The sequence below is a fragment of the Plectropomus leopardus genome, chromosome 24 (genome assembly GCF_026936395.1).
Source record: "Plectropomus leopardus strain MGB_pleo_1.0 chromosome 24, ASM2693639v1, whole genome shotgun sequence".
Classification (NCBI taxonomy): Eukaryota; Metazoa; Chordata; class Actinopteri; order Perciformes; family Serranidae; genus Plectropomus; species Plectropomus leopardus.
Window position 1 is genome coordinate 13264788 of NC_142199.1, and position 24130 is coordinate 13288917.

Genomic DNA, 24130 nt, shown 5'->3' on the forward strand with positions numbered 1-24130 from the left:
CATCAAACAATACTTCTGAATTTCATGGAAATCTTACAGAGTGTAATTTGCTTTTAGGTTAGGTTTATATTTAGGTTTTAGGTTTCAGTTACATGCAAATAAACCATATTAATTCATGGCATTTCATTTAGAGAATACGGGGATGGAGGGTTCATTCTGCCTATCTGGTATGGTCAATGAATCTATTGACATACTGAGTAAACATGAATGGCTCCAGACCAGTTGATAAGGTATCACAGGCTTTTTTCTAATTGTTCTTCACTTAGTTATCAATATTAAATGTATAAATGTAAGCACAGAGTAAGAAACATATTTTGATTGTTAAGTCGGGCAATGCCATCATTTAGGAACCACTACAAATGTTTAGCAACTACAGCTTTTACAACATGGAAGCAAGTGGTGTTACTTTCCTGACTTTGTAAATGCTGCACAACAGACTTTTACTTTATGATTCCTTAATCCTTATTCTTATTAATTTTAAATTTTATTATAAATAAATAAAAACATTTATTGTAATTGCATTGTACAATTTGACTAGTTGTCTGTGCAATGCCAATCTAATTTTGAATCTGGACACTAGATATTTGTAATGTTCAGACCTACAGTTATACTATATATGCCTCACAATTTTAAAATTTGAGTTTGGATGTGCAGAATTTTCTAATCACTTGAGCTTTATGTATTGTTGACACAGATTTAGACTACAAATCTCATGAGGGAAATCTGGCATTTAAATAAACTCAATTTCCCCACTTAGCATGCATGACAATATTTCCAGTGTTCTATTCAGAACTGATTGTATCAAGCGAGCGTAGTTTGCACAAAGACGGGCCTTCAGCGGAGCAGCAATCTGCCTATTGAGAGCTACATTGCCACAGTGCCATGACTCCATTAACAAATGCAATCTCAGAGATCATAACTAATCTTTGGAATTAATTAAAAATCTTTTTTTTGCTGTACATTTGTGTAATTGAGCTAGTGTGGGCCCTGGTTTCGACTGACAAAGCTAATCCCCTTTATAAAATGAGATTGAAATTCTGCAAATCAACAAGATACTCTCCTCTTCTATTTATAATTATTCCATTATGCGCAGCCATGGGTGTTAACTAGGGAGAATTGATTGTAGCAGCTGGTGATGTGGTCGACCTGATGAGGCTACTGTTGACTTCACTCTGGCGGGAAATTGTCAGGTTCCTGTTACCGACTGTTTTGCAGCGACTCCAAAATACCCAGGTGATAGTTTAATTAGCTTCCCAAAAGCATTTTCAGGCAAATATCCACATGCCAGAACTCCAGAACTGTCTTAAAATAATCATCACCGTTATTATCACCACCACACTGCAGCTGAATTCACTCTTCTCTGCTTTGCTTTCATTCCACATTGTTGCCGTTAACCTTAACGTGGAGATAATGGCAGCTTTTTGCTGCAACGTGACATTTATCTCAACATCAATAACAACCGCAATAAAAAAATAGCAAATAGCAAAGTGGAAGGTTGCTGCCCACCGGGGTCGTGCCACCATCGCTCTCATGCCTTTCCTACAACCTCGGTTCCGGTTTGCTTTTATTAACCTGTGACAGCGCTTGATCCATCTCGCCTTCGCTATTTCTCTTTTCAGCCAGCCGTGCTGACACTAACAAGCAACGTGCTGTCGGAATTTCTCAACCCCCGTCATCTACAGTGCCAAAGATGCACCTAGCTTTGATGCACTGCACAGGAACAACAAGTCATTTAGTCTTTTTGGTTCATCGAGCAGGCCGTTGGTTAGTTAGCCCTGGGGTAAAGCTGTCTGTTGGGGGCATGGGAGAACAGAGTGAAAGTTCAGGCTATTCTATAATGCTTACAAAGGAAGTTTAAAGCTTTATAATACATCATAAAAGTTACCTAAAGACAACTAATAATGCTGCACATGTCAAAGACAACTAAATACAGTGGAGAAGTGTACATGATGATGAGAAAGCTAGTTGACTAATTGCAGTTCTCAAGCCTTAAATCTCCGAGTGCTCATTTTAACAGAAAATTCCATCTACAATCTGTTCTCTTGTGTGTTATTATCACTTGGAGTTTTTATTCACCTGTTAAACTCAATTTATTTCCTCTCCTTCCCCCTCTAGAGGCCTTGAAGGCGTAACGCTCGGACGACCTCATTGTCAGAATGCTAAACAAAAAATGTAATCACAAAAATCAACACTTAACAAGGTAACAAGATAAATAGAGGCATTGCAGCAAAATATCGTCCAGATGTGACACACTGTTAAAAGGTCATTCTGCCCCACATGTTTTTCTTTGCTGTGAAATAATGATGAAATATGATGTTATTACACCTCTCAAACAATTCTCAACCCAAAACCAGATTACAGTTGGATAGATATGTCAATGCAGCGGAGTGATGTTCCCTCTGTGTCTGTATCGCAGCATATTTAACCTTATTCTTCTCACCTGAAAGGACATACAGTGTAGCAGGAATTCTAATTTATTTAAATCTGATTCAGCACAGGCCGGGCTCTTTCAGATGGATGAAACCGCTCAGGAGTTTTGACATCGAGGCCTCTGCGACCTCCAGACTTTGAACCATAGATTTCATCCGTCTGTGTGTGTGTGTGTGTGTGTGTGTGTGTGTGTGTGTGTGTGTGTGTGTGTGTGTGTGTGTGTGTGTGTGTGTGTGTGTGTGTGTGTGTGTGTATGTGCGTGCGCGCATGCACATGCATGGGCCTACATGAATGCATTTCATACAACAAAATACATTTTTATGAAGTCTGAATATAAATTAAAGGGCCAGACTCCGATTTAGTAGTCTTATACTAATCTCAGGGAGCTCTACACAGCCAATGAAAGCAGTTGAACAGGATGCTCTTTTCAAGTCTGTTAAAAAAATAATTCACTTTCTTTTTCTTATTTTTTTAAACCAACTTTTTAGTAAGGATGCACAATATGGATTTTTTCAGACGATAATTAACAATTAGCTACTTCTTACGGCCAATCTCGAAAAGTTTTACACTTTTATATTTCAAAAAGAAATGTATTACCTGCAGTTTAATCACATCTGAGGGTAAGAAAGGCTAAGATGTAGTAAGGAAATAGGCATGATTCAATATTCTACAGCCCTGACCTAACCAAATTTGACATCATGATTGTAAACTCAACAAAAACAAAGAACAGTGTTGAATTGTCTTTTGTTTTTTCCTAATAAAGTAGATTGAAAAACTTCCTAAGAATTTAAATTCAATGCTTTGACATTACTTATCAAAACAGACATGGCAATGGGTTATACATAAGTAACTGAAAAATCAAGCAAACTAAAATCAGGTAGTCCCTCCACCTCCCTGTGGAGACTCTAGGAGACTACTTTTGTGGCTCTGGGGCTAGTTGGTGAGAGTCCATCCTAACGCACACAGTGACATTACTAACTGTAGCAACACACAGCGTTACCTAACTGTTCTGAATTGGTTTAATGATGAGTTTGTTCAGATTGTTTAAAGCTCTCTTTTGGTTATGAGTTGCTGCTGCTGTCTGAGCGTGTGCTAATAAGATGGTCCTCTGGAGTTTGTTGTCTTTGTCTGACTCGAGAAGTCCCTATCAGCGATAACATGTTTGGTTCTGGTCAGCTGTGTTTTCTGTGTCAGCTGCTGTGCTTGTTGTTGTTCTTCTTCATACTCCCTGTGTTTATTGGTGGCTTAAACTTTAAAACTTTACAGCCACCAACTGTATTGGAGTGTGTAGTGGAGACGCTGCCCTTGTCAAGCCAGTGAAGGCAATTTGGCTTGGTATTGCACATGCACAAACCACACGCGAAACTGCAGTAAACTATATTAAAATCTGTAGGAATAATAAGGATGGCAGTTTGTTAAATTTATTTATGACAAGATCTCCATTTTTAGTCATTTATGGTTTTATTTTTGTTTGATTTTTAGTCTTGAGGTTTCCTCAGTATACATTATAATTACAACCTACATATACAATCAAATAATGGCGACACAGCTACACAAGTGCAAATCTAAGTTCTAGCAAGAGTGTGCATAACAATAGCACATATTAATCTGGCAGTGTTATACGTGTTACATTACGTGTTGCAAGTACATAACCTAAAGCTGAAAGATGTGTGAAGTAAAATAATGCAAGAGATGCCATATGTTTCAATGACTTTCTAACAGAATAACAATGTCACTGCACACCTCACCAGACACAAGTGGATAAATATAAATGCACAGGCTTATAATAATGCATCATGACCCCAAAGCCCGACATTTACAAAGAGGCATAGAGCCATATATGAGCCAGGTCATTATCACTGCTAACTGTAGCTGAACTGGACTCTGTAATTATCTACTCTGCTGTCTGTCAGGGAACTGGGCTACAGTAAAACCAGTTTTGGAACGGTAGAAAATATGACTTTAAACTGGCTCACTGCCATTGCTGGCTTTGTTACTGCCATATTGCTGCCGTTGCAGAAAAGAGATGCTGCATTTTCTTTTTTATCTCTTTTGATTTAAAAGTTGTAGCGGTCTTTAAAATAAGCATGGTTCCTTACTCATGTCCTTGGGAGCTGTCAAATACCTATGGTATAATTAAAAAATAAATAAATAAATAATATATAACAGAAATATATACAAAAATATAATACAATATGGTGCTCTTTTTAAACTCAAAGTATGTAGAGATTCTTTCCCACTGCACAGAAATGAGCTGCAGTTTTAATTTTCTCATCATATTAGTCCTATCATTAATCACCCTGCGTCATGGCTATGCATGTATGCGTGTTTGCACACGTGCGAGACCGTGTCATCTGTGAACCTGCCAGCTCTGTAGATCATTAATCGACTGTAGGCGAGCCAGCCAGGGGCTTCCAAAATATCAAGGGGGAGGCGAGAGTTTGCTGCGCTCTGCGCTCCTGCATGCTCCTACACCTGGGAGCTGATCGCAGCATATCACTCCCATTGGTCCCGAACGGTGGAGCAGAGCGGAGAGAGGATGTGAGTGTATGTGCTGGAGAAAACCCAGTAAGAGTTGGGCAAGTTAATCAGAAAACCCAAGCACATACTCAAAATATTATGTCAGGCTAAAATTAAACATTAAAAAGCTTTGTAAACTGTTTTGAACTGATATCAGAAAGATAATAAGCTACGATTTCACACTGAGGCGCGGAGTAGCTCTCAGCTTTTATTTTGGTGCCACACAGGTTCTAAGCATCGATTTAACATTGCAGTGCTTGCTGTGATAGGGTGACAGTAGGAATGGAGAAGAAGGAACATTAAGACAGAACAGAGGAGCGAATTGGTGGGGTACAGAAAACGCAGTGGATTTTACAAAAGGCCAACAACCTGTCAGTTTAAAAGTTGTAAACACAATTTTGAATATTATTTTTTCCCAAGCATGATACTTAAAATGAATGTGGGTGAAAAAAGTTATAGAAAGTCATTTTGAGTGCTTGATATTTGATTCTAATATTCAGAGCACTAGTTATTTGACAGTGGGTTGACTTTTTCTTCTAAGGAGCAGAAAGGGTGCAGAGGCTGAATGAAGTAAAAAGTGAAATAGATGAGCAGGGTTGAGAGGAAAGGTTGAGGTTGCAGACAAGAGTAGAGGTTAGGAAGGTGCTTTTCACTGATGAGGAGACACAGCAGAGGTGCCAGAGATTATGAAGATTATGGTGCTTGCAGGGCTTGTCATTTCTTAATAGGAAATTCCACTTTCACACAACCTTGGTTTTATTTCTCTAGTTTTGGCAGTCATTCTTGTCGTTGATAACTTTACACTAATTAATTGCTAAGATCTGGAAACAGCATGACAATTCTTAAAATAAGTCTTTACAAGTTTCAAAACTTGTCAAAGCGTCTCGACTGCAGAAACACACTGGGGACTGAATTATCTATCAAGCAGCTGATAATTGCAGGTGTCACATTTGATGAGGAGCTCAAAGAAAGTCTGAAAATGTCAGAAAATAATTTTAACCACTTCGAAGTAAGTTGAGTATGTGACTGAGAGACAAGCCACACAAATTTGACATTTAGGTTATGTTTTAATGTAAAAATGGTGCGTTTCTGTCAGGTATTCAGGTCAATACAGTAGATTTATCCCCCCATTTTTGCCCAAAACGACAAAAACCTAAGCCATAATCATGAGCCACTATCATTGGTACGAAGTAATAAACATTAATCCGTATCATGATCATTAGGATACACCCTGAACTGTGGCAGGCAGATAATGGCAAGCAAGACAATGAGGACAATGGTAATTACTTCAGAAAAATCAGCAGCGTGAAAATGTTTTGAAAATTTTAGAAAAATATGGGTCAACATACAAAGCATGCATTGCAGGTAAACAGATAAAATACACACGAAACACAGCTTACCTGCCTGACTGGGCATCTCACTCTGCTGACTTGTTGCAGCAATATGGAAACATTAGCTCTTTCAACTGTTTCAACAACATTAGCCAGAAAAACATGCATGTAGGCTGAAATTAAGCTGTACTGTTATGTTGGGAGGTGCAGTGACTTAAACCAATAGTGAGAAAGGAAAGGTGTGCTAGCAGCTAGGCTTATTTATGCACTTTTAACCCTATTAGACAAGTTTATAGGGTGACTAGCAAAAAACAATTGTTTCGTTGATCAATCACAACAGTTATTGTTAAGCTGAATTTCGCAGCTTTGTTAAACGTCCTTGTTGCTCAATCCATGCTGTATGGCTGTTGGGAGAAGTTAACCCTCAGATAACCTTGAAGTTTTCGCAAAAGATTATAGTTTTGATTAAAATAACATTTCTTCCAGGAAGGGCTTTTAGGCAGGTAGTCCTGGTGGCTAACTTAGACCATTTGCTGTTTCATGTGTATTAATGAAGTCAATTCAAAGTCACCTTGACTGGACTGATTGCAGTCATATACAATTGTCTATGTGTTGTTTTTTCATTTTTTATGGCCAAAAGCAAAACGGCCAAAAGGGTTTCCAGCTTCCTCTGGGACTGACTATGTTGGTATGATATGGTCTCCTATCGATTGCTGGGCATTGAAATGAATCAATGAATCAATCAGACTTTGTGATACTGTAAAATATCTTAATTTTATTGTTCAAATTGATATACCATGACATTGTGATTAATAGTGATTTGCACCCCTTGTAGGTAATACCTCAATTGCCCTAATGACTCCAAATCTGTGGCTAGTTTTCATCAGTACTGTGGAAGGAGAACTAAAGCCAAATGCATGCTGTATATTTGTTAAGCTATATTTAGATAAATTCACATCTGGAGAGAGCTTGGGACCAATGTTGACTTGAATCTGTGCAGCTGTCAAATACAGTTTATTATAAGCATGTCTAATACTTTGTCTTCTTATAATTCACTTGTAAGTCATAAATATTTGTTCTATTTTGTCCCATGAAATTTAGTCAATATTATTAAAATCAGCAGAATTTGGTGAAAAATGACTTAAATGACAAGTTTTCCCCAAACTTTTGAGAAAGTGATATCCAGGGATAGGAGGGGAGAATGGGGGGAAGGGGTGGTTATGTAATAGGCAGAAAAGGAGGGGGTGGGCCGAAGAAAGCAGGGGAGCATTTGGGTGGAATAGAGCTCTTTTAGATACAGCGTGTCACTGTTAGGAGTACCAGAGTGAATACATAGGGGTAAGCTGCACCGGCTGACAGCTAGCCTCAGGTCTAGCATAAATAAGGGTTGGTTAAGCCAAGCAATGTACAGCTTGCCTCATATGAGATAACCTAGAGGGGGTTTAACAAGGCTGTGAATGTGAGTTTCTGTGTGTCTGTATCTGTGTGTGTGTGCTTGTGAGGGCGAGTGGGCTTTGGATACACAAGACATAAACAAATGAAGAAAGAGTACTGGCGCTTAGATGTTCCTCCCTCCAGGAGATTGTTTGCTCCTCATGCATACTGTACAGAAAACACAAACAAATCAAGTTGCACATAAGCATACACACACGCGCACACAAACACACACACACGCACACACACACACACACACAAACACACACAGATAATGTCATCCCATAAGAGAAGACAAGCAAACTCAGCACTGTGATTTTGTTTTACCTCATTCATCACCCATGAACATTCAGGCGTGTGCACGCACATAAACACACACTCGCTGCCTCATCTTTGTCCCCGTCCTTTGCACCAGAGTCGGCCATTATCTTGGTGTGCCCTTGTTTGAGCGTGAAACATTTTCATCTGCTATGACTCATTGCTTTGAGAGTATACCAGCTGCCCAATGCCCAAGTGTATGATCATGGCATAAAGCGTGCGGAGGCAAGCAGTGGCTGGCTGGTAAGCCTCAGCAACGGACTAATTAAGCTTCTAACAGAGAAAAGGCAACAGGCTTGAACTGCAGATGGCGTGTGAGGGGAAATTGTCAAAATATAGACTTCTCTTTTTGTCAATAATGAATGCAGCCTACTACTCCTGCATGTTCATTGGTTATAAAGTGAGTTATAAGCTGGAAAGTAGTTTTTGAGTCCTGTGACTGACTGCAGGGTGACTGAATGACACCCAGCTCTCCATCAGCAATTAATACTGCGTTGCCCTCGAGTGAGGCTCTCCTGGAGCAGTGCTCCAGGAGAGTAGCTCAGCTGGCCGACAGTAGATTTCTGTGGTTGCCCTTGGCAGCCCCCAGGTGTGAATGTGTGGAACCGGGTGAATCGGAAGCATGGCATGTGCACCAGCTCAATCCTTCCCCTGGAATAATAAAGATCAGAATGATCTGTTTATGCTCATCTGGGAAGCCATTATCTGATTAAGTTCAAATGCCAACTCATTATGCACTGGAGTGTGGTGCCGTTTCCTGCTGAAACACCAAACAGTCTGTTTGTTTCACTGAGTGATTAATTAATTTCACAATACTAATATTTGTATCACATATTTACAGACTCTTCCTCGGGTTTCCCAACTCTAAGTCACTTATAAATATTAAATCTAAACTCTGCATAAGGACTGCATACTGCATAAGGGTGGGGAGGGGGGTCAATAGGTCATAATAGTATCGGGATATTTTGTATGCCAATATCATATTTTTACATGGATTCCAAGTATCTATTTTTTATTATATAAACTATTTACATTTAGAATATAAATTAAACTTTTGGTAGCCTACTAGAATTATATAATCAAAACCATTTTCAGTCCACTAGATACATTTTGCTGCAATAAAAATAAATGAAGCGAGATGAACAGATTGAAATTTACAGATGTTGAAAAAAAGTGTTCCTTTGGGGACCTAATTTGCAATTTAAAAGGTAATAAATAGCAATATACTATATCACAATACCAAGGATATTGCAACATGTTTAAAATGGCAATGTTATTGTATCGTGGCTCAGTAAATGTCCCTCTTTTCGTCTTCTTTAAAAATTGCATCTGGTTTATTTGTATCTTTTTGGCCATTATGTGTCCCCTCTCTAAATTTGTACGTTCATGTGGGTCTGTGAACGCGTCACAAGGGGAACTTCCCTTGAGTTCTTTTTTTTTTTTTGCCTGGGTAGCAGTTTAAGTTGAGAGGAGGAGCTGCTGCAGAGGCAAGTGAATGCAAACTTTTAGAATAAGCGCAATGAACTGTTTGATTTTCATTTCCATTGCGCCTGGTGTTGTGCTGCTCTGTCTGTGCCCAGAGTAGGCTCTGCGCTCTGAGTGTGGTGCTACAACTAAACGAGCAATACATATATTCCAACAGCAGCCCCACTGAACGGTCCAACTGCAAACACAAAATGAAATTAATACATAGTGGCACATGCTTTGGTCATGGCAGTCCACCACCAATAAATTAATGTGTGGAAAACCCTGCAAGTGTCATGCAAGGGGTGTAAAAGGTTTACATGAAAAGTAGCAATAGTTCCTTAAAGTGTTGTTTTTCTTGCAGGATCAGACCGATGTTCTCTCAGTTATAGAGAAAAGTATCTTCATGGGTGGCAGTGGCATTTTTTCAAATTGTCTTTCATGGTTTTAATTGGTAGGGTTTTTCAATGTCACCCACAAGTGCTGCATTGAAGAAGTTTTCCAAAAGAAACACTTTTCTTAGGACTTTGAGGTAATCTGTTTTTGTAGTGCCAGTGTCACTGTGACGACTGAGTTAGCAGTGGTGATTTAGGGGGGATGTGAATGATTTTGTTAGTTGAGCATCACTTAGAAAGCCATGCTGGCAGGATTCTTATTGAGTAACTAAATGGGCATTTGGCTGCTAAAAAGTGGGAGAGGAAGAGAAATTCTGACTGTTAGGACAACTTGACTTGATGGAGTAGATTTTCAAAAGAGAGCCCATCTTTTTAACATTTGTTCACACTGAGATGTTTTTATCTCATATCAAACATTTTCCTCCCCCTGCAAGAACTCCTACCCTACTCCAACTTGTTGAAATGAACCTCAGTATTGACTGAAAAGTACATGTAAGTGTAGATAAGATTAACAGAATGCCTTTTTAATGTACTTTGAGGTTTGATCTGAGCATGTCTTTCTTCTCTTTGGTCAGCTGCAACCACCCTTCATACTGTGCTGTACTGATGCCCAATATTTTAAGTATAAAGAACCTTATCTTTTTTGCCAAACATGCTGGAGTACCTGATCAGTCATTCTTCAGCTTTTCTCTTTGAAAACACTTTTTCATTGGGGTTAGTGCACTGCTATTTGTGTTTGGCTTCGTTATAGCAAACTTGTAAGGGTAGAAACAGCAAAAAATGAAGCAACAGGTTACCATACATAAGGCTCAAACCCTCACACTTTCTTTTCTTCCGTAAGAGTCCACCCTTAGGTGTGAAAGTTAAAAGCTTCTGTGCTGATATGGTATGACACTTTACAAACCCAGCATTTGACACAAACCTTTTCGGGCTTAGCACATCTTAAATGCCCGTCAAATCCCCTGTGACAATGAAGCAGGTATTCATAGGCAATTCAGCCAGAGCAAAAGGGCACCAAATCAGCCTCCATTTGCACGGTGCATTTTCAAAGGTCCAGCAAGGAAAAACTGGGAGGGAAAGGAAATGTCTACGATTGGAAACGACATGGTACAACTGCTCCACCCATGTAGAGTATATGTATATATTTCACACTTTTATGCTGCCATTTTAAACACTTTGTCTTCTGTTCTGCATGTTTGAAGCAGAGCCTCAGCACGACCATACTGTAATGTGGCTTATATACAGAGACTTATGAAAGATTCATTTAATAACAGTTAGTTTTAGATGCTTCATGCAGCAGATTTGAGTGTATTGTCTTTTTTTTAAGACTCTGGACCACAAAAGCATTGAGTAGGTCAACTGAATACATCGACAGACTAACACATATCTCCACCAATAAACATTAGACTCAGTCTTGTATTATACAAATGAGGAAATAATCCTGGCATTACTCAAACTTAATGTTAAATTAGGAGTGCACCACCATTTGCATCGTCAGCGGAGGCCAGACACTTTCTGGTCTAGTTGTTTTCAGAGCTAAATTCAAATGTCATTAAATGGTAGACCATTCATACACAGAATTTTTCTTTTCATTTCATCTGTTTTGCCCTAATTTTAAAATTTAGCTGAAAACTCTTCCAAGGAACCCATTTGAATTTGAAAAAAAAAAAAACTGTCATTGACTCATAAGCTAAAGAGTGTCTTACCGATCTCTGTGTTGGAAGCTCCTCAGCGCTAATGATTTATGGGCGACACGTCCAGGCCTAATTGGATCTTTGAAATACCTATCCCCTTTGTCTGAAGGGCTTTAATGGCCAGGCACTGCTACGCTACTTTGATGTGGTGCTCCAGCTCGCCCCGCGCTTTCTCTCCACTAACACTGGAAAACAACCACCATGTTCACAAATAAACAAAGAAATGCACCCCACTTGCTCTAACATTAGCCTATAGAGATGCTCTCGCACGCTGACATCCACACATCTCTCCCTGGAGAGATGTTGCCAGGCAACAGGAAGCAGACCCCCCTGCTCCCTCCTTTTCTTTTCATTATTTCTTTCTTTTCTGAAGCTTCTATAAAAGGTGAAAGGATGAGGAAGGCAAAAGAGAGATCAAGTAAAAGAAATATTTCCCTTTGGTGCTGGATTATTTGTTGTCTAGTATACTGTATGTTCATGTCAGCTTGTGAAAATATGTATTGTATCTAATATTGTGGTTTTGATGCTGCATTGTCAGGATCCAAACTGCCGAGCTGTCTACAAGTGCACATTTTCTGACATGTGATGCAGAGATACCATGTCTTTTGATGCCACAAAAGCCGATACATGTCCCATTTTACATTTTTAGTACTTTAAGCTTTGACTGTATTACAGTTTAGCTGCCAGCTTTTATGTCAGTGTCTTTCAGGCCTTGGTTTATTTAGCCAATGCACCAACCAGACAACGGGAGCTCACAGTGGTGGCTGGGATTTTAAAATAAAAGCCCCCAGATGTTATTCAGAGGGCTGAATTTTAAATGGGTTTCTTTGTGTCCATGTCATGTAACAAGGGGCTGTGACAAAGTGTCAGTATTTGATGACCTAGGAATGAGAACAGGCTGTTTTATCTATAGACTTCATTAAATCTTTAAACAGGTCACAAAGTACTTCTCCTGTACAGTTTTTGATTGACTACTACTTCTGCTTTCTTTTCTACTTTCTACTTTCAGACAGACACCATTCAAGTCTGAAAATTTTATAGATGTAATCATTTATAATTTCATTCAACTTTTTCTATTTCTACTTAATGCTTTTAATAGTACCAAGCATTTCTTCTTTCAGCCTTTAGTTGATTAATTTCAGCCTCTACCTTTGACAGTGTTAGCTTTCAGCTTTTCCAGTTATGCATTTCAGTTCTTGGCTTCCTCAGGTGATAGAGTTCAGCTTCCAACTCGAATCAGTCTACAGTTCAGGTTCCAGGTGGTCCATCACTACAGTACGATGCATTAGCACTTTAAGACTCCGGAATTTTCAGAATTGCTTTGCAATTTCAGCTGTCAGCATTCACACTCATTTTCTGCAGGAAATGCATTTGGTATTTACACAAAGTGTGTGTTCAGTTGCAGCAGTTTTGGTTATTTCACAACAGCCTTTTTTTCTTTTTTGTCTGTTTGAAGTTTAAAATGAACAACACTTGACTTCAGGTTTGATGACAGTTATGGGTGTTCCACATTTAGTATAAATATTTATGAAAAAGAAATTCCATTTTATAGAGGTAAAAAAAAAAAAACATATCACCCAATAATTTGATATGGTGAGCTTGTTAACAAACAGTCCCCTACTAACACCAGGAGATATGAAGCAACATTACGTTAATTTGTAGTCATGTCTCTGGCCGAATGGCAAATGGAAGTCCAACACATGTTATCCTTTTAGCTCTGTTTTGGTTCTGCTCCATCTTCTGAGGGAAATATAAGTATGTTTCAAAGGTACATAAAAAAAAGTAGTGGTTTCTTCATCCTACTCAGCCTGTAGAATCCCATTTATCCCCTTCGGCAGTCTTACTTTACAATTAAGGCTCCTAAGAAATGTGTATTTTTGCATCAAACATTAACCTTATGTAGCAAATGGCCAGTGAGCAATGTCACTTAGCAAAGACGTAACGTAACTGTTTTCTGCATATTTGACTTGTAACCCATATTTATCAAGCCATATTAAAATGTACTTTACATTCTTAGTCACCTTCAAATTGCCATTCCTAAATGAATCCTCTAATTAAAAAATAAAAATAGTCAGGTGATTGTTCTCCCATTTCAGTCGTGAAGCAACCCTCCCGCGTCCTTGAGCCCTTGCCAAGACTAATGACAAGCCTTGTTGTCTCTCCATTTGTTTTCCTCATGTCCTCTGCCGCGTCGCGACACAGTTGGAGAGAGATTACAGTTGTATTGGGTGCCGCCTGTCACTGTACAAATGCCTGTCATTAATTTCACAGGCAGAAGGCAATTTCAGAGTACTGGATAAGTTCTGATAATGATTCGAGCTCTGTTGTGCTGTCAAGCTGGGCAGAGAAACATCAGGTCAAAGATGTTTCTTCTCCTTATTTTAACTTTTGTATCTGCTTGTTTTGGTTCACAAAAAGACTATCTCCGACCTAAAGTTTTGTTTTAATCCTTCTTTTGTCAGACAAACTGTATGAGTTTTGGGGCGTAAAACAAAGTGAAAATGAATCAAGTGACAAGACCTGAGCATGAGAGAGATGAATGATGAAATGGATGTTATGAATGGCTGTATGATCATTTTAACATTGCCACTGCCCTCTTTATTCTCATATAAATCATCTCATAAACCGGATGTTCAGAAGGAGCCTTCAGCTGAAATCCAGTGTCACTTGTAGATTTGTTTCTCCCACTCGAAGAGGTGCTCACATTCATCCCCAGCCATGTATTCATCCAATGGGCTGTCTCACCCTCCTCCTTTGCTCTCTAATAACTCAGTGTGCGACTGCATTAGGCAATGATAAATGTAAAATAGGAGCTTACCGCTGAGTGCATCATCCCAAATTACTCTGCAGACGACGCTAGCTACAGATGGGACCAGGAGGAATATGTTGTTTTTGAGCTGTCTTCGTCACAGCGCTGTTGTTTTCACACGGAAAGCGAGGGCACGCAGCCTCTAAATCCACCGAGTCCTCCTCTTGCTGTCGCCAGCTGATGAGATTTGTGCCTACTCAGCCCAGTTGAAAATTTATTAAGGTTTCACATATGCTAATAGCAAATTTATATGAAATATTCACCAACTGCTTTTGTGTTTTGTTGAACAATCTTTTCTCTGTGTTTAGCTCCTAAAACAGATCCATCTCGACACATTTGCTGCACATACTGTATATGCCATAAAAAGACCATTGACATGTGCTTCGGCAAACAAAAGATCCGCACACTGTGCTACAAATATTAATTTTGCAACATTTCGATCAGAGACCTCCATCTATTTAAATTTATTGGGAGCTTTTAGTACAGTGTTCGGATCTTTTAAGGTTGCTTGCTCCTGCCATTAACTATACTTAGGATGATGGTCTCAGGTTGTCTGTCTATCCCATTTTTATCAAAATATATCTAAAAAACACTTTGAGGACTTTACATTCACATCCACTTGGACTTTACAATGAACTGTGTAGATTTTGGTTTTCATATTTTGGAGGTCAAGGTCAATATGTCCTTGTCAGTCTCATTATTCTCAATGTCATATCAAGAACACTAGAATTTGATTAGAATTTGATGGTCGAAGGTAAAAATCTCTGTAACCTCACGGAACATGTTTTTTGCCATAACTCCAGAGTTCATATGCTCATCATGGAGGAATTTCCCACAAATTTCTCATAGGGTATAAAGATGAAGTGATGTCCAAAAGGCCAAGGGTCAACTTCACTGTGACATCATGATTACTCTACAAAAATACTTGTCTGGCCATTACTCAGCGTCATAACTCAGGAACAGATGGGGAGACATTTGGCCAGGTACAGAACTGCAGACACTAATCTTGGGTGTCCACTTTGAATCTGTGTTGATTGTATTGGTCCTCTGTGGTATTGGGGAAAGATATGTGTGAGGCATGCACATTTTCAAAGATGTGGATGTAAACTAGAAGTGCAACTTGGCTGGTTTGTGGAGACATACAGTGAGGAGGCGGTAATTCTAGTCTATACATTGTGACATTTATTTTAGTTAGCTTTAAGCCACAGTCCTTTATAGACTCACATAAGTCTCTGTGCTAAAATGTGAAATACTAAAATATACTGAAAAGAGCTATAACTTTGGCTTGTATTTTCTTCCTGGTCCATGTCTAAATCGCTTCCTTACTCATGAGGACAAAATATACAAGTTTTAAATATCTTTTTTTATAGGCTCTCTAGTTACATAACACAGTATGTGAGTATGTGTTTTTCTTTGATATTGTAAATAACTATTCACAGTGCATTTAATTGAGTTTGACATTTGATGTTAAATATGGTGTATCAGCCTACTTCGTAATAAAAGTGTTTCTTATCACCAAAAACAGGTGTTGCAAAAGGGGAGGGAGTGGGTCCTTGTATGATCAGGGTCGCCTAACATTTGGGCCAAAATGGCACATATCCTCAATCTACTAGTCTGTTATTAGTGGAAATCAAGGAGAACACTGAGTGAGTCAGAATTTGCTTGGCAGTTGTTGGTGTTTTGCCCTATTTTTTAATCTTTGCCTTTCTCTCAGAACACCAACTCCGGGCATGATGCCCGTTTTCTCTGTGCAGCACATCGATGATAAATAATCCATTACACCTCTGCAGCTTTTACAGAAACAACTGAGAAACTTGTCTCACAAATTTCGCAACAAGCTGAAGAGTGCGTCTGATTTTTTGCCCCACTTTGCCATGCATTTTAATTGGCTGTAAGTGTTGAGAACAACTGCGACCGCAACAGTCAAAGTTGTAGCGCTTCAGCAGCCTGTCTCTGGAGCGGCAAGGCGGCTTCCCTCCAGTGCTCTGCAAATCTACAGGCCTGACAAATCCTTATTAGGGGCTCCTACTGTACATCACTACAGTATGTGTGTGTGTGTGTGTGTGTGTGTGTGTGTGTGTGTGTGTGTGTGTGTGTGTGTGTTTGATTTTGCACTTCTGGCCAGGGAAGCCTATTTGACCAATTAAACCAGGATGTATTTGCTGTGTGTGTGTGTGTGTGTGTGTGTGTGTGTGTGTGTTTGTGTGTGTGTGTACATGTATCTGCAGTGTGTGTGTGTGTGTGTGTGTGTGTGTGTGTGTGTGAGAAAATATTTAGAATCCTCTTGACACCCAATTAGAGAGCAACCCGACATGACCTCCAACTTCAAGAGGCACCAAAAAGCTCACTTGAAACAACAACTTGGAACTGCTTGACAAAATGGCCCCACTAATGAGCGGCTGTAAACACAACTTTATTCTTGCTGATTGGTATTTAAAAGAAAGAGAAAAACTACAGTGCGTGTGCAGACTGTATGACTTTAATTACCATGCATAATGAATGCGCAGAGACCGGTAATTGTACCGGTGGTGATCTGACATTTTAACTACATACCGCCTGTGTCTGTTTAAACTGATATTCATCTGGATTTGTTGTATTCTCTTGCATCATGTTTCATGTTAGTGTGTGTGTGTATATATATATATATATATATATATATTACAAATACTACACTTTTTATGAAGCAGGCTGATAAAATTGGTTTTCTATCTTATTGTTTTTGTAAAAGAATTTGGACCCAATCCACAACCCATTGAAAACCTACCTGAATCCAATGTGCATCAATTTATTTCCAAAATTAATACACAAAAGTAGAAGAGGATCAAGCACAAACAATCCAAAATAAGACAAGTTGTAATACACTTCAAATATTAAGGTATGCACAGTATGTATAGGGCTGGGAATTTATATTATTAGTTATTATTCCAATAATGGTATTGTAGTTAATAAATAGAGCCGATAATACAAAGCAAAATTGCATTAATTGACTGGCTTACCATCTACACCACCAATAAACACAAAGAAGAAGAAGCACAAGCGCAGCATGCTAACGAGAGAGCCAATCAGGTTGTCATCAGTGTGGACATTCTTTTTACAGTTTTAGAGGAAGACAACACAATTTTGCTGTCATTATATTGGTTAGATGCAACACAAAGGACCGTCCATGCACTTGCTGCCATCCTGGTAGTCCATCCAGATAGTCACGTCACATCTGCCCAGTTAGCTCGAGCTAACAAAAAACAAAAAATAACAAAAAATTGAAAATCCAAATTTGACAGGTCAGACTCAAAAAATCAATGTATGCAAAGCCTTTATTTTTGCATTGAGGGATGCACTTACTTCAATGACTTGTGGTACAATATGTTGATGTTTCTTAACTTAAATATATAGGGCAAAATGCTCTGTAAAAGCCAAGGTATGTTTTATTTCATGACTGTGTCATTATCAGTCATGATAATTATGAGTTATCCATATCATCTAAAAACAATCCATATTGTGCATCCCTATAAATAAGTTTTTTTAGATGCACTTTCTTGAATGCTTCCTATTTAGTCTAACATTTCAAAAAGTCTTCCATGTCATGTTAACTTGAAGGGCTTATCCTCTAAAGACGCTCACTATCTCCTGTAAAAGAAAGTAAAAAAGGTTGATGGTTTTGTTACCTTCTTTGATCAGTCAGCAGTGGTTGGAATTTGTCTTTAGCTGTCACGTCAGTCCCATGCTCTGATGGAAAAAAACCCTGTCAGTCGTTGTAAGTTGTCTTAAATTTGCTTCCGCTCTTACAATTCAGCTTTCAATCATTTGTCAACTGCTCAATTGTAGTGGCCACTTTGATTACAATTAAAGTTGCTATTTTTGGTGCCTTGTAATTTGTTAGCAACACATTCTTTCAAACTCTTACTGTCACTAACTAGGAGAATATACACCAGCACCTCAAGAAAACAAATAGTTTCTTTAAAGGAAAAGTCTGAACTTCCTGCAGTGACGAAACTGTCAAACTCCTCAATACCCTGACCCTCTCCAATCTGGTCCAGTTCGGCCGCTCATTTCCACATTGAACGCACTCTTGAAAATAAATAAAACTAGTGATCAAAGCAGCCCCGGGAGTTCCCATGGCCACAGTCTTGAGATCACAGAAGAAGAGCAGGTCTGCTGGAAGGAGGGAGGAATGTGGTCGGGGGTGGAGGATGAAACGGAATATGAAACAGTCAAACGGAGATCAACTCTGCTGATCCTGCTTTTTGATCTCCGTCTGGGCCGCTCCTTGAAATATATGACTCCACACAGGCAGTATGAGGGCACCGAATGCGTCAGCCAGCTCTCATCTACACTTCGATGTATACAAACACGCATGCAGCCACACAGGCATACTGACAGTATGCAGATAATCTCTTTTTCACATCCATTTTCTCTCCTACATACACAACATCACATCCATTTTCTCCCCTACATGCACAGCATCAGTCACCTCATATCAAATCACAGTTTGAGCCCCGGTTTCTGTGTTTGAAATGTAGATTCTTTGGATGTTTGCTGCAAAAAAGGTGATTTATATGTACAATATGCAACTTTTCACCTTGAAGCAGTCTATTGTTTGCATATCTGCATCCATAAAATCATCACAGATGCTGACAGCAGATGCATCTGCAATGGAAATAGCAACGCTGGTGTTTGCTGTTTTTTGAGAAAAAAAAATAGCTAACTATAATGTGCATATCGACTTGTTATATGCATTAGTGCTCCTTGAATTCAAAAGACAAAGAGGCCACTGTAATTAATCAAGCTTTTATTAAATAAGTTGTAATGAGATGTATTTAGGGAGCACCAAAAGGCCTCTGCACAGACACATGAGTTCATACACACAGTCTATTTATGCACACACATGTTACACACTTGCGTACACACTGGACATAATTATTAGAGTGCTCAAAGTCACTGAGCGATCACTTTTTCAATCAACCTGTATATCCCAGCATTTCCCATCCACCCAATCCATCAAATCTCCCCGAACATCACGCCATCACAAATGCAGCTATTGTAGCCGGCGCTCCAAGTCGATTAAAAAAAAGAGATGATTACAAAAGGGATTATAATTAGTTGGATGTGATTTTGAGCTGGTATTTTGTCGCCTTTGTCAGGACTGCTGATCCCAGATCAGAGGCCAGCGTCTCTTTGATGGCCACATTCATAAAGATGTTGAAAAAGAATAAAGGGATTGCAAAGCACGGCTGCTTTTAAAAGCTTTGTAGTTGAGTTCCTTGAAAGACAGATCTAACCAAATAAATAAATATAAACCATTGTAGCAGTAATAATAAGTTAGAACTTTTCCTAAGTGAAGACAATCATTAAAACTTCATCAATGAATTCAGCCATAGAGGAGTTTACTATTTACATTGTGAGTTTACATCAATATGCTGTTTCCTTGAGCAGCAGATTGCAAATTAATTCCGACCCAACTTGACTTTCAGAGTTTTTCCAACTCACTTTGAAACTGAATTTGCGAGGACTTTTTTGGTCGACTAAGTGCCATATCAAAAGAAGCACGGAGGGGAAATAATATTATATGCTAATAGGAGAGAGCTTGTGGGAGCAAAGGCTTAAGTCTGCCAGATAGCGAATTTCATTTCAGAATGTGTATTAATCAAACCCAAACTCATCATCATATGATCTCAAATGCTAAAAGCTACATCAGTATTCATACATAAGCACATGTAATAAGCGCAGACCCCTGCAGGACTGTTGTTGGTGGAAACATTACTAAATCAAGCATGCTGAACACAAGAAGCACAGGTCAACTTATTGACACCGTTTATAATAATAGATGTGGTTGTTTATGTTGCTGCATCGGACACCCGGGGTTAATAAATGTCTGCATTCATCTGGCAATAATCGTCGCAACAGGCTGCAATCATCAATATGGATTGGAGTGCGTGTCACGTATGAGGGTGTCGGCAATAAGTCTTCCTTCAGATGATGCATTAAACCCATGCAGGGTGACAGTTGTTGTTGAGATTCAGCTGTTTTGTTTTGGAATGAAACTCCTCTGAAGCTTAGAGTTTTAGGTTTAACTTGAGAAGCGTGTTTTTTGGATGAAAATGTGAAACCGAAATATAGCCTTCTGATTTTACACTATCCACAGAAAGGTGTGGATGCTGCCCAGTCCCTGCAGGGAATTTTGAATTAAGGATTTCAATGAACTGACCTACGATATTTTGTAGTCTGTCCATGACTTTGTAAAAGAAAAAAAAACAACTTTGGTAGAGCAATGTTTTGCTGGAACACTGTTGTTTATTTTTTGCATTAACATGCTTTTTTAAAATTTTTTTGTTGCACTGCTCTGAGTGTCTGACTACATTGGAAGCGCCAACAAATGATGTGCGCATGAATATTGAGTACACACACTAAAGAAAGTTAGATGGCAATTTTGAGTGGTAATGCTCTGAGTGTTTGCCCAGGTATTTCGTTTTGATATATTGGATCATTTGTGGAGAAAAAAAGTCAAATTAAAGAGTAAAGAGACTGCTAGATATAACAACCAGGTGAAAAGCTATCATCATTTTCTTCACTGTGGAATTATTTTGATTTGGTGTGAAATAAGAAGCCTGTGAGAGAGGCTCATGCTAGAAAAAAATCAAACTTGTTTCCTTTGAAAATTACATGGGGAAGATAAATGAAGGGCTGATCGTGAACTTATCATTTTAGCTTCAGGAGGAAATGTTGCCCCGCACCACGAAGGGTTTAAGTATGCTCAACAGGTACACGGCCACATGAGTAATTCACCCAGGGACCGATGATTCAGGGGAAACCTCATTAACCAGCAGGTTATCCTGTAGACTCATGAATTAGGAGCCATGCCAATTTGAGTCGGTATGAGGAGAGGGACCCCGGACCTGCTGCTCTGCACTCAAATGTTCTGCCTCAGAGCTACTCTGTTTCCCCACGTGCATCAGACTAGGGACATTAAAGATCTGAGCCAATTTTAAGAACGCATTGCATCATACACACATAATATATTACACTATGTGTGTGATGCAATGCGTTCTGTAAATGATCTCCTCACTGAAACATTTTGATTGTTATTGGACTCAGTTTTTGAAATATAAATAAAATATAGTGCCTCACCATAAACCTTATTAAGATTTGTGTCTTTTGCATTGTTACAACTTAATAATCAGCATATCTAATTTACCTCAGTGAAAGCTTGAATCCAAAGTCTTTTTATGCCTCCATGCCGGTGATAGCCATTGTCAGAGACATTATGTTTTTGGATTGTCCCTCTCTTAGTCTGTCCTTCTGTCTGTCCGTCCATCCCATTTTTAAGAACACGATAATCTCAAAAACACCTCAAGGGAATTCTAGAGATTTTTCACAAACGTCAATTTCTAATCATCAATGAACTGATTAGATTTTGGTGGTCATAGGTTAAAGGTCAAAGTCACTCTGACTTGTGTCATTCTTTTGAATGCAATATCTCAAGCACACCTTTTTTTGCCACAAACTTTCACTTGGAGTCTACAATGAACTGATGAGTTCATCAGATTTTGGTGGTCAAAGGTTAAGGTCACCGTAATCTTGCCTGCCTCATTCTTGTGAGCACGATAGCTCAAGAACACCTTGAGGAAATCTCTTTAAAGTTTAGCACAAATGTTCATTTAGACTCAAGGATGGACTGATGGAATTTACAGTATAAATAAAAAAAAAAGTACTTCCTCAGAGCCCAAATAAAAGTATGGATTGTTAACAATGATAAAATATCCAACTTGCTTTGGTGAAGGCTTGAAACTAGTCTTTTCTTTTAATGATCCTCAATATTCCTGAACATACAGTTGAGACCCTGGTTTGTTACATATGAGTATGAACATTTTAGGCCTATCCACTGCCTGTCACCCAAAGTTATATGTCCAATAAATGTACAGGACTTTTATTTTGCACCCTGGATGCTGGAAATAACTCTTCCCATTTTAAAACTCTCTTGGCTGTTAGTTGTCAGTCTGCAAATTGATAAAGTGGTTAAGATTGAATCTGTAATCCCAGATAATAATTGGAGTCTTCACACCATTAATCTTAACTAACGTTAACATCGATATTTCTTGTTCATTTTCAAATCATATTTAAATCAGTATGATTATTGTCATTAGTTTAGCGAGCCTAAATTCTTTAGGAAAAATATAAATCCTGCAGTGGCTGCCAGTCAGTGACCTCAGTCAGCTCACCTCACCACAACCTGTCATTCGTTGATATAGCTCCTAAAGTATGCCTAAAATACACAATTAAACCTCTGAACTACATTTAGTCATATGATAGAGACACAAAGCCTTACAATGCAGTTATTTGGTAAATGCCTGTGTTTGCGTGTGGGTCATGGAGCAGAGGGAGAGGGGAGCATGCTGGCAGAACGCTGACAGATTGGATGAGCCCTCCGAGCGTGCCCTCCCGCAGGGTGTGTGTCTGTATATGTGTGTGCGTGCATGTGTCAGCCGGGCTTCACAAAATGTTAGCATCAGTAGTTTGGTGTTCACCAAGGAGGGGATGTGTCCAATTATGTCCCCGGACACCTTCGCAGGGGGTCCGGAAGTTGCGCTCCAAATAGAAGCTACTGACAAGCTATTAATGGAAATGGGTTGTTTAAGGTTTGCATACAGATCTGGCACTTTTTCGACTCTTGTCAAACTGAATTCTAAAGCGGCTTGCAAACATTTACTCTATACAGTCATGGTCTTTTCTCCTGTCTGTTTGTCAGTGTGTTCAGTCGCTGTCCCAGCTCAAATATCATTTGCAAATAATTAGTGGTGTGTGTTTTAATCTGCACGGATCATCAGCTGAGTGGGGCTTACAACAGGGCAAAGTGACTGTCACAACAAAAATGCATACACATGCTGCACTTAGGGCTGGAGGATCTGGCCAACCATGTAATCACACACATAAACATGAGCAGCACTTCACTTGTCATCAGGAAAAACGTGCATTCACTTTCAAGGCCACATCAAGTGCGTCGTGAAACAAAGGAAGCTCACTTCAAGTAGAGGCAGTATTTTACAACCAATCAGAGGGCTGGAGGGGACAAGTGCCCTTTAAGGTAGAGTCACAGAGGTGGATTATTTCAAATTTATTCTACAAACTGACTGTAAAAACTTCTTTTCTGTCAGATAAATGAATGAGATTTCAAAGAAAAACTGTTTGCCACCTTATTCAAAGAATCTTGATTGCATCAGTGTGCCAATAGGGTTGCATTGTGGAAAAAAAAATATTATTGTCAATATCACTAGTGTTAATATTGTTTTTTTATGTGTATGCAGCCATGTTGAGAGATAAGAAGTTCCTGATATCGCCAACTCAGAAATACATTGACAGTGTTTTTGTTCTGCTTGGCTGCTCGTAATTACAGTCTGAATAAGGCAACAACAACGCAGCGTAGGACTCATGTTATTGTCACTTTGGGATGATTCTGTCTGGTACATGATGCCACTGTTACTATAAAACAAAACATGGGCACTAGTGAATATACAAATAAAATACTGTAGTTCTTGTTATTGTAAAAGAGCTTCAGGCGGCACTAATACTGATGAGGGTCATTCCCAGTTCAACAAGCTGTGCTGTTGCCCCATAGATACAGAAAAAAAATAAGTTAAGTGCAAAATAGCAGAAATCACAATGACAGTACATTTATTATTAAAACAAATGTGTGTTTTACTATTTCTCTTTTGGCATCTTTTCCAGGACCGATACCCAATAAAA

At 39.0% G+C, this 24130-nt stretch overlaps 1 long non-coding RNA gene across 2 annotated transcripts in view; it reads left to right on the forward strand.

Moving 5' to 3' along the window:
• Window positions 1-24130, forward strand: part of LOC148185510 (uncharacterized) — a 100233-nt gene that overhangs the window by 25355 nt on the left and 50748 nt on the right. The window lies entirely within an intron of this gene.